The sequence below is a fragment of the Hyla sarda genome, chromosome 9, assembly GCF_029499605.1.
Source record: "Hyla sarda isolate aHylSar1 chromosome 9, aHylSar1.hap1, whole genome shotgun sequence".
NCBI lineage: Eukaryota > Metazoa > Chordata > Amphibia > Anura > Hylidae > Hyla > Hyla sarda.
The window spans coordinates 182,765,099-182,781,468 of record NC_079197.1 but is presented as its reverse complement, the minus strand read 5'-3'; the positions used below and the strand labels follow the sequence as shown (position 1 = coordinate 182,781,468).

The window sequence follows — 16,370 nt, the reverse complement described above, 5'->3', positions numbered from 1 at the left end:
GCATGATTCCACCTTATTTACTATGGGGATCACAGTTTTCTGACCAGCTTTTTCTAGGTGGAAATGTCCAGCCATTATTCCACAGAATTTTCTGTGAATTCAATAGTAAATAGGTCGGGTTGTGAAACCACGCCCCTTTTGGGCCAGTCACGCCCCTTTTTTGGGCTTTTCACAATGCAATGTCGGGTTTGTCAGATTTTCCCGCCACACACTGTTGCACACTGGCGCAGACTGGAGCAGATATGTTGCAGACACTCTGCGCCAAAATAACCCAACAAAACTGGTTGATTTCAATTTAGTTAATGAGGCCCAATATCTGTCATCAGATAGTGATTAATGCCCATGTAGACTACCTATAGGTCATCGCAAATGATAAATATTATACAGCACTAACCTAAACTCAAGAACACAGCGAGATGGTATCCCTATACTGCAAGGCTCTATAGATAATTCTCCCTATGTTATATAGCTATATAGATAACATGACCTTGGAATTTTTTTATGGAAGTTGTTTATGATTTGAAAGGTGTCCCTGCAAATGTTGAAAGAGTGCCACTAATATCCACAGGTTGTGTGTTGTGTTACATCTCTGCCATATTCATTCAGCAGATCTAAGCTGCAATTCTTAATCCTTGTTACATCTTTTAATACATCATTTCTAATGGCCCATTTTTTTATATTTCCCCTCCTGGGCGGAGCTTAGTTGTCACATGACTCTCAGCATCTGTAAAGCCTTAATAGGTAAAAGGAAAAGTGCAAAGCATATCATGTGCAATGACTTGTGTCATGGGATACAGAGATAACATTACTGAGTTGTTAAAATATAACAACCACACTGTAACAGTTACAAACATGAAGAATAGTACAATGTCCATAAAAATCATATTCATTTAAAGGGGTACTCCACTAAAAAAAAAAACTATTTTTCTTTAATCAACTGGTGCCAGAAAGTAAAAAAAAAAAGGGTAAATTACTTCTATTTAAAAATCTTAACCCTTCCTGTACTTATCAGTTGCTGTATATTTTAGAGGAAGTTCTTTTCATTTTGAATTTAATTTCTGCCTGACCATAGTGCTCTCTGCTGACACATCTGTCCGTTTAAGGGACTGTCTAGAGTAGGAGCAAATCCCCATAGCAAACCTCTCCTATTCCAGACAGATCCTAAAATGGACAGATGGTGTCAGCAGAGAGCACTGTGGTCAGACAGAAAGGAAATTCAAAAAGAAAATAACTTCCTCTGTAGTATACAACAGCTCATAAGTACTGGAAGGATGAAGTCATTTGCAAATATGTTTAACTTTCTGGAACCAGTTTTCTAGGGGAGTACCCCTTTAAGTTTCACCCTGACACTTAAAGTGGTATTCTGGAAAAAAAAAAAATAATAATCAACTGATGACATAAAGTTTTTAAAAAAAATTGTAAATCACTTCCATTTAAAAATCCTTCCAGTACTTATCAGCTGCTGTATGCTGCAGAGGAAGTTGTGTAGTTCTTCCCAGTCTGACCACAGTGCTCTCTGCTGCCACCTCTCTCCATGCCAGGAAATTTCCAGAGCGGAAGCAAATCCCTACAGCAAGCCTCTCCTACTCTGGACAGTTCCTGACAAAGACAGAGGTGGCAGCAGAGAGCTTTGTGGTCAGACTGAAAAGAACTACACAACTTCCTGTGGACCACTCAGTAGCTTATAAGTACTGGAAGGTTTAAGATTTTTACATAGAAGTAATTTACAAATCTCTACAACTTTATGTTGGCAATTTTTTTTTCTCTAGAACATCCCTTTAAAAGCGGTACTCCCGTGGAAAAAGTTTTTTTTTTTTAAACCAACTGGTGCCAGAAAGTTAAACAGATCTGTAATTCACTTCTATTAAAAAAAATCTTAATCCTTCCAATACTATTTAGGGGCTGTATACTATTGAGAAATCCAAAAAAAGAAATGCATTTCCTCTGATGTCATGACCACAGTGCTCTCTGCTGACCTCTGCTGTCCATTTTAGGAACTGTCCAGAGCAGGAGAAAATCCCCATAGCAAACATATGCTGCTCTGGACAGTTCCTAAAATGGACAGCAGAGGTCAGCAGAGAGCACTGTGGTCATGACATCAGAGGGAATGCATTTCTTTTTTTTTGATTTCTCTTTAGTGTACAGCCCCTAAAAAGTACTGGAAGGATTAAGATTTTTTAATAGAAGTGATTTACAAATCTGTTTAACTTTCTGGCACCAGTTGATTTAAAAACAAAAAAAAAAAAAAACCTTTTAAAGGGGTACTCCGCTGCTCAGCGTTTGGAACAAAATGCTCCGAATGCTTAGAGCCGGCGTCGGGAGCTCGTTATGTCATAGCCTCGCCCCTGATGATGTCACACCCGTCCACTCAATGCAAGTCTATGGGAGGGGGCGTGACAGCGTCACGCCCCCTCCCATAGACTTGCATTGAGGGGGCGTGACGTCATGAGGGAGCGGAGCTATGACATAACGAGCTCCCGACGCCGGCTCTAAGCATTCGGAGCATTTTGTTCCAAACGCTGAGCAGAGGAGTACCCCTTTAACTCCTGGCGCTGACTGACTCTTACCCCTATACCCATCAGTGGTGACTGGTATTTCAGTATTGTTACTATGTTTCCATTCTTCTTATTATATGAATTTCATATTTTTGTGATTTTTTTTAGACTTCAAACACAGTTTTTGATCTTCTCAATTATTGATGTTATTTCCCGAGCAGATGATTCCCTTTGAGTCACCATTTTATTTTCATTAACGGCAGAATAAAGACAGTTAAAGGGAATCGCATTACCCCGTCGTCTCCGCGTGCAATCTATCTGCCACTTATCACTTGCCTATTTGCCGAGTATTCATTTCTGAAGAAGCGACTTCAAAGTCTTTGTTTTTCTATTGAATCTGACAGTTGTTCTTCATTTGGCAAGTTTATAGCTTTGTTAAGTAGGTGTTAATAGGATTAAAATTTATGGCAGGATCGGGAAGGCTGGTTGTCTGCTGGCATATTGTCTGTTCTGCGCATTAGAGGAAAATATCATCGATTCATAATCTAGCCGGAAAGTTACGGAATAGATTTCACCGGGGGTTACAGATTCACCGCCTGCACAGGGCGAGATTTCTGCTCCTGAGGAAGTGAATGCAGCCGAAACATAGAAGATCTGTGCCAACGCTACACTGGCGCATATGGGGGGAAATGAAAATGCATAAAATATGTTTCACCAGTTATTTATCTATTTATTTATTTAATTTATTTGCTTATTTATTTATGTATTGGGGTTGAGTTTGGCAAATCAAAATCACTAATAAAAAGTATTATTTTTTTGTATTCTTCATGTTACAAGTTTGTAAATAAATAAATAAATAAATGATTAAATAATATATATATATATATATATATATATATATATATATATATATATATATATATATATACATACACACAGTGGTCCCTCAAGTTACAATATTGATTGGTTCCAGGACGACCATTGTATGTTGAAATCATAACTCTATGGAAACCTGGTAATTGGTTCTGAAGCCCCCAAAATGTCACCCAAACAAATAGGAAAATGCGAGGAATAAAGAAAAATAAGTAGATAACTAATACAGATAAAAGAAATCCTTACATATAAAAGTAAGAAAAAGCTGCTGGGAGCTGTAAATCACTGTCTATGTCAGTGTTTCCCAACCAGGGTGCCTCCAGCTGTTGCAAAACTACAACTCCCAGCATGCCCGGACAGCCGTTGGCTGTCCGGGCACGCTGGGAGTTGTAGTTTTGCAACAGCTGGAGGCACCCTAGTTGGGAAACAATGGTTTAAGTAGAGGACAGGAGCTTCTTCAGGGTCCTATACAGTACACACAGTGTCCCAAATTGGGCCGCCCTTACTTGGTGTCCAAAGGAGCATCTAACCCTTAGTTCCTCCCTATACTGTAGGGGGCGCCGCTACCAGACAGCCAGACAGTGCTTGCACCTCAGTAATACAGGTGATTTACCAGTGAATGCCCATTCTGATTGGTCGGTTCTTCCAGCCATTGACCGGTTTCACAGATCCGGACTGTATGTACATTGTATGTTGAGTCTGGTTTCAAGTTACAATGGTCCAGAAAAAAACATTGTATGTTGAAACTATTGTATGTTGAGGCCATTGTAAGTTGAGGGATCACTGTATATATATATATATATATATATATATATATATATATATATATATATACAGCAACAGGAGAATACAGCAGCACACTGCTAGCACAAAGATATAGATAAAACATGAGTATATAGATAAAACATGAAAAGCTATACAGCTGTAGTGCAACAAATGAAAAAATTTAATTATGAAACAGTGAGTGAGGTACTTAGCTTGCAAATTTGGCGGCCAAATAGCATGGACCATCCCACCACGGTAAGGTGACCTCATTTTGGGACGGACCCTACACTATGAATATGCCTCTGTGTGAACAGTTCAGCAGGCATTGCAGGATCTGAGACATCCAAGGCACCTTATATACACCGGATAGAAGTGGGTGGGGTGCAATATTCATAGTGTAGGGTCCGTCCCAATATGAGGTCACCTTACTGCGGCGGGACGGTCCAAGCTATTTGGCCGCCAAATTTGCAAGCTAAGTACCTCACTGTTTCATAATTAAATTTTTTCATTTGTTGCATTACAGCTGTATAGCTTTTCATGTTTTATCTGTATACTCATGTTTTATCTATATCTTTGTGCTAGCAGTGTGCTGCTGTATTCTCCTGTTGCTGTATATTTAGCCCAGCAGCCTGCACCTGTAAGCCAGGTCCATATAATATTATTTATCCTATGTTCGTGAAATTCGCATAATCACTATGTTTGTTTATTTTTTTTCCAATGCCAAAATTCGCATGGGAAATTTGCATAAAAATTTGCATGTGAACAAAAAACAAAGACAAAAAAACAAATATTTGTCATTACGAATATATAGCACTATATTCTAAATATTAGCAAAATCATGACGATATTGGCGATAAAAATTTGCAATACGTAAATTCATGCTCAACATTACACTGCACTAACTACATCAAACTAAGCTGCTTGGTACAAGGCATGAACATGGCATGGGAAGACAGTTCAAGTCCACTGACATAAAAACACTATACATAGTCAATTACCTAATAAAATGTAGCTTTTATTTATCTATTTAAAAAGACCCCGGCGAAAAGGGCCGCAGCCGGATCCAATGGCAACAGACTGTTTCACAGTAACCCACTTGCTCATGGCCAGAGGAAGTGGGTTATCGTGAAACAGTCTGTTCCCAGTGGATGCGGCTGCGGCCAGAGTTGCTTCTACGTCCCTCTCAGCGGGCACTTTTTAAATGGATTAATAAAAGCTTAGTTTTAATGGGTAAGTGTCTATGTACATCTATTGGTACATAATATCTAAAAAAAACTCCCGCCAGGACGGTGATATATTCTGTAGGTTTTGTTGCTTTTTAATGAGCCGACGAGAGATTCCTGCACATCTGAATTCCATTCCCTTCTGTGTACGTCCAAAGTTCAAAGACCAAAAAAAAATTTAAAACTTAAAAAAAGGCAACGTGGAAGTTGCCGAAGGTCTCGGCCAGCGCTCGGATGAAGAACAAATCTCCTGTTGGACCATTACCAGGTATAAGAGAGAAAAGTAAACCTACGGAGCTCATTAGATGCTACATGATTGTTCATTCGGATGATGACTGAAAATAAATGACGCGGTAATTCGCCTTGTTTTCAGACACTTTTACCTGCCAGCCGTAGCGCAGGAGACGATGACGACTACCAATATTTATTCATATTTAGAACCTGCCCAAAGACGACAGTGTTATTTATGATTCTTCCCTATAATTATTTCCGTGTGTCATTGTACTCTCAAATAAATTAGCTTCTTGTTCAAACAGTGTGAAAAGAAGCCAAAAATCCCAACATTTTACTAAAACCGCTAATTATAATCTATTTATGTTCGGCTCGGATGCCGAAGGGAGGGACCGGGCTGCACAACAAGATGTCATTGTAAAAAAAAATAAAATAAATAACACAGAAATGAGGGGGAAAATGTTAATTGCGTAGGACTAAAATAAGGACGGGAGAAAGTGGAGGTGTGGAAGTTCTGGGAGGAAAATAAAGAAACTAAGTTACGACATTCATTATCTGATTCCGAGGTTTTTATATAATTGGTCTGGAAACAATGTTACCGAGGATAAAGAGAAATGGACAAGGTTAGTCCAGTTCTAAACTTATTCAGGAGGTTGTGTTAAAGGGGTACTCCACTGGCCAGCGTTTGGAACATTTAGTTGGGGGGGTTGACCACGCCCCTTGTGATGTCACGTCACGCCCCCTTAATGTAAGTCTATGGGAGGGGGCATGACGGCCGTCATGCCCCCACCCATAGACTTGCATTGAGGGGGTGTGGTGCGACATCACGAGTTCTAAAATTATTCAGGAGGTTGTGTTAAATGGGTACTCCACTGGCCAGTGTTTGGAACATTTAGTTGGGGGGGGGGTTGACCATGCCCCCTTGTGATGTCATGTCATGCCCCCTCAATGTAAGTGTATGGGAGGGGGCATGGCGGCCGTCATGCCCCCTCCCATAGCCTTGCATCGAGGGGGCGTGGTGCAACATTACAAGGGGGCGTGGTCAACCCCTGCATCGCACAAACAACATTCGGAACTAAATGTTCCGATCACTGGCCAGTGGAGTAAACCTTTAATATGGTGCTGGAGGGCCAAGGGGTCTACAACACCTTCTCCTACCCAAGGTGTGGAATCCTCCCACTGGAGAAGATCAATGAGAACTCTTCGCCTTTGTCCAGTTGCATGACCGACCATATGACATTAAAGGGGTTCTCGGTAGAAAACAAATGTTTTCAAATCAACTGTTGCCAGAAAGTTCTACAGATTTGTAAATTACTTCTGTATAAAAATCTTAATCCTTCCAGAACGTATAAGCTGCTGTATGCTCCACAGGAAGTTGTGTAGTTTTTTCCAGTCTGACCACAGTGCTCTCTGCTGCCACCTCTGTCCATCAGACTGAGCCTGAATACATTTTTGTGTCTTCTTCTAGTCCTCTTATGGTCTAAAATGGCCCAAAGTCCAAGTAGGTCCATCAAGACTTGGAACACCCCAGACGTCATTATGTCTTATGCTTTATGAGATGGCACAGTGCATCATTTATCTGGGCTCTATATCCACTATATATATATGTACACTGTGATGCACTATCTGGATACCAGATAAATTATTTGTACAAATATGGATTGCACATTTTATCAGGGCACTGGGTGATATTATTTATTTAACGGGTGGCACTGCCTGGGAACTCTCTTAGCGCTATTTATATCAACACTGATTGCAAGATTTGTAAGGACACTGTATGCCACTATGTGGGCACTATTTTTTTTAATTTTTTTTTAAAGTAAAGGTTTATTAAATTTCACATGGTAAGAGAACAAGTCAGTAACAGTCATCAGTAAATGCCATATCAACATGCAAGAAAAGCAATCAGGGCCGTAACCAGGGGACAGCATGTCTCAAGCAGTCAAAGTGGGTAGCCATTTGAGTAGCACATTATGGGGAGCATGAGAATAACCGGGCGGCTACAAGGTTCAAGTGTCCATAACAATATTCAATGTTGGAGTGCATCCGGACACTCATACTACAACTATACATAAGCCTTAAGAGAGATTAAGTGTGAGACATATGGTGGCAAAAACTGGTATTACAAAGAGTGTGGGGGAGAAGGAGTGGGAGAGAGCAAGGGAGAAAGAAGAGAAGAAAATAGGAGAATAAAAGAAAGAAAGAAAGAAAGAAAGAGAGAGGTCTATAAGAGAAGGCGGGGAGGTAGGAGAGGCAAGAAAGGTATCACAGGCTTAAGGAAGGGACTTACCTTGCAACTGGGCACTATTTTTATTGAGCACTGCATGCACAACTTTTCTGGACACTGTGTGGCACTATCTGGGCACTATCTTAACTTATTGCACGATGACACTATCTAGGAGCTAATTTTATTAAGCATTGTTTGCAAGAACGGCCGTCAAATTCTCTCTCTCTCTTTTTTTTATTTTATTTAGTTTGACGGACGTCATGTTGACAGGATGTAACAGGCAACAGCGAGTCCCAGTGGACCCCATTATAGTCAATGGGGCCTGTCGGGTGCCGCTGTTTTACAGCGGGAGTAGCGGGAGAAGAAGACAGCGCAAGCTATATTTTTCTGAAACACAAGGAGAAGAGATTGACCGCTCACCCAGTATTCCCGCAGCTGTGCGCGGATCCACCAGCCCCGCCTCCGGCTCCACTCACGGAATATAGAGATACTTCCAGCACTAGGATGCGGTATAAAAACGGGTATGTTTATTGATTCAAAGACAGGCTACAATACACGGATAACTCTGACGCGTTTCACGCTTTTGCGCTTAGTCATAGAGTCAATGACTCTATGACTAAGCGCGAAAGCGTGAAACGCGTCAGAGTTATCCGTGTATTGTAGCCTGTCTTTGACTCAATAAACATACCCGTTTTTATACCGCATCCTGGTGCTGGAAGTATCTCTATAAGCTTTATTTTTCCTCCTGCTATTTTCCCCTGCGGCCCTGACGCTCATCACACTACCGTGTCATAATGGTAGTGTGAATGAGGCCTATCTTGGCACTATAATACCACTTACTGCATAAGAACTGATTGCACAATTTACTATGGCCTTGTATGGCACCATCTAGCCAGATAAGTATGAGCACTGTCTGTACATACAACTTAACAGGGCACTGTATGAAGCTATCTCGTCAATGTATTCAATTTTTTTGTGGGTTATGTGGGTGCGGTGAAGACTGTCTGACAACATATTTGTATTATTTTTAGTAGATAGTACATAAAGTCCATGGCACTCACTCACAGTGTAGAATAAAAGGGAATTCTTTATTATAAGTATCCAAAAAGAAGAAAAATGACATGACGACACAAACGGTTAACATCTATGAACTGGATTGGAATCACAGCCGTTTCACGCAGTGGGCACAACGGCTGTAATTCCAATCCAGTTCATGGGCGTCTACAGGATGATACAAACAGCAGACAACCATGAACTGGATTGGAAGTGTGGCCGTTTCACATAGTGCGCAGTTCATGGGCATCTGCAGGACGATACAAACAATAGACATCTATGAACTGGATTAGAATCACAGTAGTTTCACGCAGCGCGAACAACGGCTGTAATTCCAATCCAGTTTGTGGGCGTCTACAGGATGATACAAATCCAGATGCCCATGAACTGAATGGGAATTACAGCCGTTTTGCACACTGCTGTAATTCCAGTACAGTTCATGGGTGTTTGCTGTTTGTATGGTCCTTTACTTTTTTCTTCTTTTTGGATACTTATAATGAAGAATTCTGTTTTATTCTGCACAGAGGGTGAGTGCCATGAATTTTTTTCTACTGTTTACTGAGAATTGTTCTGCACTGATTTATTTCCTAGGGCAACACCCATGATTTATCTGTGTGCTGGGATCACTGCACCCATCATCCATATAGACCAGTTCAGACAACGTAGTGCCAGCAATCATTCCCCTTATCTTCACTTATATTTGTGACTATGTTACATGATATATGGAGCGCGTCATGTATTATAGACTATTTTCCCTTTAGAAACTGAAGTGCGAAATATAGACAGAACATCCTATGAGCATATGTATATGTACCTATAATGTTCTGTACTCGAATGGAGGTCACCTAGGTAAAAAGACAAGTAATTGCTAACTGCCTTAGGTATTATATAAAATATACATATCGTAGATATAAGCAATACAGAATTGACCGTGTACCTTAAACGGCTGTAACTCCAAACCAGGTTATGGGCATCTGCAGGATGATACAAACAGCAGATGCCCATGAACTGGATTGGAATTACAGCTGTTTTGCGCAGTGCGCAAAACGGCTGTAAATCCAATCCAGTTCATGAGTGTCTGCAGGACGATACAAACAGCAGAAGCCTATGAACTAATTTAAAACTACAGCTGCTTCATACAGTGCGCAAAACAACTGTAGTTCCAATTCAGTTCATGGGAAAACAGACAAGTAATTGCTATCTTAGGTATTACATAAAATTTAGATATTGTAGATGTACGTGATGCAGAATATAAAATATAGATATCGTAGATGTACGTGATGCAGAATAGACCGTGTGTGCAAAACGGCTGTAATTTCAATCCAGTTCATGGGCGTCTGCAGGACGATACAAACAGCAGACGCTCATGAACTGGACTGGAATTACAGTCGTTTTGCGCGGTGTGAAAAACTACTGTAATTCCAATCCAGTTTATGTCCATCTGCAGAATGATACAAACAGCAGACGCCCATGAACTGGATTGGAATTACAGCAGCTTTCGCGCAGTGCCTGAAACGGCTGTCATTCCAATCCAGGTTATAGGCATCTGCAGGATGATACAAACAGCAGATGCCTATGAACTGGATTGGAATTACAACTGCTTCATGCAGTGCAAAAAACAGCTGTGATTCCAATTCAGTTCATGGGCAAACAGACAGGTAATTGCTAAAAGACTTAGGGATTACAGCAGATTGGGAAAGGGGGGCTATAAAATATAGAAATCATAGGAGTACCAATGCAGAATAAACTGTGTATGCAAATCGGCTGTAATTCGATCCAGTTCATCGTCGTCTGCAGGACAATACAAACAGCAGATGCACAGCAACTGGATTGGAATTACAGATGCTTTGCACGGTGTGCAAAACGGCTGTAATTCCAATCCAGTTCATGGCCATCTGCAGAATGATACAAACAGCAGACGCCCATGAACTGGATTGGAATAACACCTGCTTCGTGCAGTGCCTAAAACGGCTGCAATTCTAATCCAGTTCATGGCCATCTGCAGAACAATACAAACAGCAGACACTCATGAACTGGACTGGAATTACAGTCGTTTTGCGCGGTGTGAAAAACGACTGTAATTCCAATCCAGTTTATGGCCATCTGCAGAATGATACAAACAGCAGACGCCCATGAACTGGATTGGAATTACAGCAGCTTTCGCGCAGTGCCTGAAACGGCTGTTATTCCAATCCAGGTTATAGGCGTCTGCAGGATGATACAAACAGCAGATGCCCATGAACTAGATTGGAATTACAGCCTTTTTGCGCAGTGCGCAAAACAGCTGTAATTCCAATCCAGTTCAGGGGTGTCTGCAGGATGAAACAAACAGCAGACACCTATGAACTAAATTGGAATTACAGCTGCTTCATGCAGTGCGCAAAACAGCTGTAATTCCAATTCAGTTCATGGGCAAGAAGACAAGTAATTGCTAAAAGATTTAGGGATTACAGCACATTGGGAAAGGGGGGCTATAAAATATAGAAATCGTAGTAGTATGTGATGCAGTATAGACTGTGTACGCGAACCGGCTGTAATTCAAATCCAGTTCATCGTTGTCTGCAGGACAATACAAACAGCAGATGCCCAGGAACTGGACTGGAATTACAGTTGTTTTGCACGGTGCGCAAAACGACTGTAATTCCAATCCAGTTCATGGCCATCTGCAGAACGATACAACCAGCAGACGCCCATGAACTGGATCAGAATTACAGCAGCTTTCGTGCAGTGCCTGAAATGGCTGTTATTCCATTCCAGGTTATAGGCATCTGCAGAATGATACAAACAGCTGATGCCCATGAACTGGATTGGAATTACAGCCGTTTTGCGCAGTGTGCAAAACAGCTGTAATTCCAATCCAGTTCATGGTTGTCTGCAGGATGATACAAACAGCAGACGCCTATGAACTAAATTGGAATTACAGCTGCTTCATGCAGTGCACAAAACAGCTGTAATTCCAATTCAGTTCATGGGCAAGAAGACAAGTAATTGCTAAAAGATTTAGGGATTACAGCACATTGGGAAAGGGGGGGGGGGGCTATGAAATATAGTAATCATAGTAGTACGTGATGCAGTATAGACTGTGTAAGCAAAACGGCTGTAATTCGAATCCAGTTCATCGTTGTCTGCAGGACAATACAAACAGCAGATGCCCAGGAACTGGACTGGAATTACAGTCGTTTTGCGCGGTGCGCAAAACGACTGTAATTCCAATCCAGTTCATGTCCATCTGCGGAACGATATAAACAGCAGACGCCCATGAACTGGATCGGAATTACAGCAGCTTTCGCGCAGTGCCTGAAACGGCTGTAATTCCAATTAAGTTCATGGGCAAACAGACTAGTAATTGTTAACCGCCTCAGGGATTACAGTACATTGTGGAATGGGACTATAAAATATAGAAATCGTAGAAGTACATGATGCAGAATAGACCGTGTATGCAGATAGAGATAGTGCGGCAGAGTTCAGCATTCATGACAGATTGTGTGATCTCTGCTTACATCCCAGCCATCCTTAACATTAAAAAACAATGGCGATCCATCTCGGAGCGCTTGTTCCGTCTTGGCACATCATTAATTTTAAAAAAGTTCTCCGGCGCAATATCCATCTCTTCCATCCGGCCTCCTGTTCTCACATGCGTGGAGACAAGCGGAGACAAAGCCTATTCCAGTCTATCTGCGAGGATGCTCTTGTTTACATGCATTAACTTCAGATGTGGTGTTTGTCGTAGCGAGACACATAGGAGATGCAAAATAGATGCAGATAAATAAAGGATGAGGCTACTGATTAGAGGAAAGAATATTCCGGGTCCTCCTGACGACGGAACATAATCACATTCAATGTAATTACGCCGCTCTCTGATGTACACTTAACCACTCGATCATCGCCGCGACGTCTAAAAGCTCAACAATCTGATTTCTCTTTCATCTGCAAAGTGAAGCTCCGACGATTCTTGACCTGTTTTTTTGTTGACAACTCAAATGCAACAAATATGGGTAGAGCCAGACAAGTGCTCGGAACGAGGAGGCCTGACATATTAAATTAGCCCAGATCCTTTTGAGGTGCTCTCTCTCCTGGCTTAGACTGTAAGTGCATCCTGTACAAGGAAGATCAATTTATAAAAAGGGATTAGAACTTTCCACTTTGACGGAAAGAAGAAAGAAAAATGTTGCCGGGCTGAGAAAAAAAAATATATATTATAAAAAATAAAAAAAAAGTTACTTAAGACTGAAACGCTAGAAACACACAGAGCAAATATGGATCCAGATGGATTTGAGTGAAAAAAAAAAATATATATTATAAAAAATAAAAAAAAAGTTACTTAAGACTGAAACGCTAGAAACACACAGAGCAAATATGGATCCAGATGGATCTGAGTGGAAAAAAAATATATATATATTATAAAAAATAAAAAAAAAGTTACTTAAGACTGAAACGCTAGAAACACACAGAGCAGATATGGATCCAGATGGATCTGAGTGAAAAAAAATATATATATATTATAAAAAATAAAAAAAAAAGTTACTTAAGACTGAAACGCTAGAAACACACAGAGCAGATATGGATCCAGATGGATCTGAGTGAAAAAAAAATATATATATATTATAAAAAATAAAAAAAAAAGTTACTTAAGACTGAAACGCTAGAAACACACAGAGCAGATATGGATCCAGATGGATCTGAGTGAAAAAAAAAAATATATATATATATATATATATATATATATATATATATATATATATATATATTTTTTTTTTTTTTTTTTTTTTCTATAATTTTTATCTTACTATTTCTTTATGCAGGTAAAAAGTGAAAAAAAGAAAATAAAAAATAAAAAAAAACTATGCAAAAGCATATAGCATTGCTAACCTGTCTGCTCCAGTTCTAAAAAACAACACACATCTATTTGTTTTGGGGGTTTTAGTTCTGTCCTTCCTGGTTGTTTCAGTTGAGCAGTTGCTCAGGACTACAATTTCCAGAATGCACTGCTTCCCCTCAGCAATTTGTTATATTATTCCCACCATGTCTACTTCCCTGCCAAAGCATCCCAGCCAGTTCCCCACCCAGAGCTGTTGCAGGACATCCGCACAATCAATGAGGCTGCAGCACCTGCTAAATGCATTCCCTGTCTGCTCCTCTGCCTGTGGCATTATTCAGCACGAGGCAGCATGCTGTAACCGCACCTTATTCTGCCCTAAAGGTCCCCGTAAAGATATACTGTATTTGTATATCTTTAAATGACAGACAGTTGGTGATATAGGCTGTAGAGTGAGGTAAGGTGGGGCTGGAGCTCAGAGACAATATTCTATGTATATAGAAAGCAGGCGGGCTCAGCATCATACACAAAGGGGTGCTATTAAGCGTACCAAATAACAATAACTACAGAGAAAGAGATACGCAATATAATGCACACCCACAATAACTGTAATCCAAAAAGTATATCTTTATTACATATAAATAGTACAAAAAGCAGACAATACAGTTAAAACCAATTAAAAAAGGCCCAATTGGCCACTGCACAAACGAGGGGGGGGGGGGAACCCCCTACCAAAAAGATGGGGGGAAACCCCACCCAGGGCACCTGCCTCCACAAATACTCAGGTTATCAACCTATCATACAACAAGAATGTTACATCAATACAATCCTGTCCCCACAACACCAATAATATGTATACAACCTGAATATCCTCAGTATATAGCACAGGGGACTGGTAGTAGAGGACAATAGATGGAGGAGTAATACGGCAGGTGCCCCCCTAAAGACCCCACGCGTTCCGTTGCCCGTCAGCAACTTCCTCAGGGGTGACAACACCGTATTACTCCTCCATCTATTGTCCTCTACTACCAGTCCCCTGTGCTATATACTGAGGATATTCAGGTTGTATACATATTATTGGTGTTGTGGGGACAGGATTGTATTGATGTAACATTCTTGTTGTATGATAGGTTGATAACCTGAGTATTTGTGGAGGCAGGTGCCCTGGGTGGGGTTTCTCCCCTTCTTTTTGGTAGGGGGTTCCCCCCCCCCCCCCACCCCTCGTTTGTGCAGTGGCCAATTGGGCCTTTTTTAATTGGTTTTAACTGTATTGTCTGCTTTTTGTACTATTTCTATGTAATAAAGATATACTTTTTGGATTACAGTTATTGTGGGTGTGCATTATATTGCGTATCTCTTGCTCTTTTTGTGCAGAGACAATATTCAGCCATGCCTTCTGACACAGTAGAGGATGATGGGAGAGAGGGAGGAGCCAGGGAACTGGAGACATCACCATACTGACAATGAGAAGACTACACAACTTCCCGTAAGGAGAGAGAGAGTAGCCATGAAACTGCTAAGACAACACCACATTGAAAATGAGAGTACTACACAACTTCCTGTGAGGGGGAATCACACAAAAACATGCTGAAGCCAGTATACTTGGTGATAGCACTATATAGGTAACTTATATATCTTGGGGTGATAGTTTAATTTAAATACAATTTTCTGATATTGGAATACCCCTTTAGCTTTAGATAGACCGGCAGATGGGATTGTGGGGGCTCAAGTTTGTGCAGCAGCCCAGGTTCTTTGTCCACCATGGATATAATCTACCAATAAGATGCGAATGCAGCTCTGGAGGTGAATGGTGCACAGTATAAAGGGAGCAGAGCACATTCCCTGTAATATAGTATTATATAGTATAATCTACCAGGCACTGGGGAGGTCACTCAGGTGTGAGCGCAGCTCTGGAGGTGAATAGTGCACAGTATAAAGGGAGCAGAGCACATTCCCTGTAATATAGTATTATATAGTATAATCTACCAGGCACTGGGGAGGTCACTCAGGTGTGAGCGCAGCTCTGGAGGTGAATAGTGCACAGTATAAAGAGAGCAGAGCACATTCCCTGTAATATAGTATTATATAGTATAATCTACCAGGCACTGGGGAGGTCACTCAGGTGTGAATGCAGCTCTGGAGGTGAATAGTGCACAGTATAAAGGGAGCAGAGCACATTCCCTGTAATATAGTATTATATAGTATAATCTACCAGGCACTGGGGAGGTCACTCAGGTGTGAGCGCAGCTCTGGAGGTGAATAGTGCACAGTATAAAGGGAGCAGAGCACATTCCCTGTAATATAGTATTATATAGTATAATCTACCAGGCACTGGGGAGGTCACTCAAGTGTGAGCGCAGCTCTGGAGGTGAATGGTGCACAGTATAAAGGGAGCAGAGCACATTCCCTGTAATATAGTATTATATAGTATAATCTACCAGGCACTGGGGAGGTCACTCAGGTGTGAGCGCAGCTCTGGAGGTGAATAGTGCACAGTATAAAGGGAGCAGAGCACATTCCCTGTAATATAGTATTATATAGTATAATCTACCAGGCACTGGGGAGGTCACTCAGGTGTGAGCGCAGCTCTGGAGGTGAATAGTGCACAGTATAAAGGGAGCAGAGCACATTCCCTGTAATATAGTATTATATAGTATAATCTACCAGGCACTGGGGAGGTCACTCAG

General features: G+C 41.0%; 1 protein-coding gene across 4 annotated transcripts in view; it reads right to left on the bottom strand.

The window, feature by feature from the left end:
- PCDH11X (protocadherin 11 X-linked) overlaps window positions 1-16,370 on the bottom strand; it is a 1,464,252-nt gene that overhangs the window by 886,003 nt on the left and 561,879 nt on the right. The gene's annotated exons all lie outside the window — the stretch shown is intronic.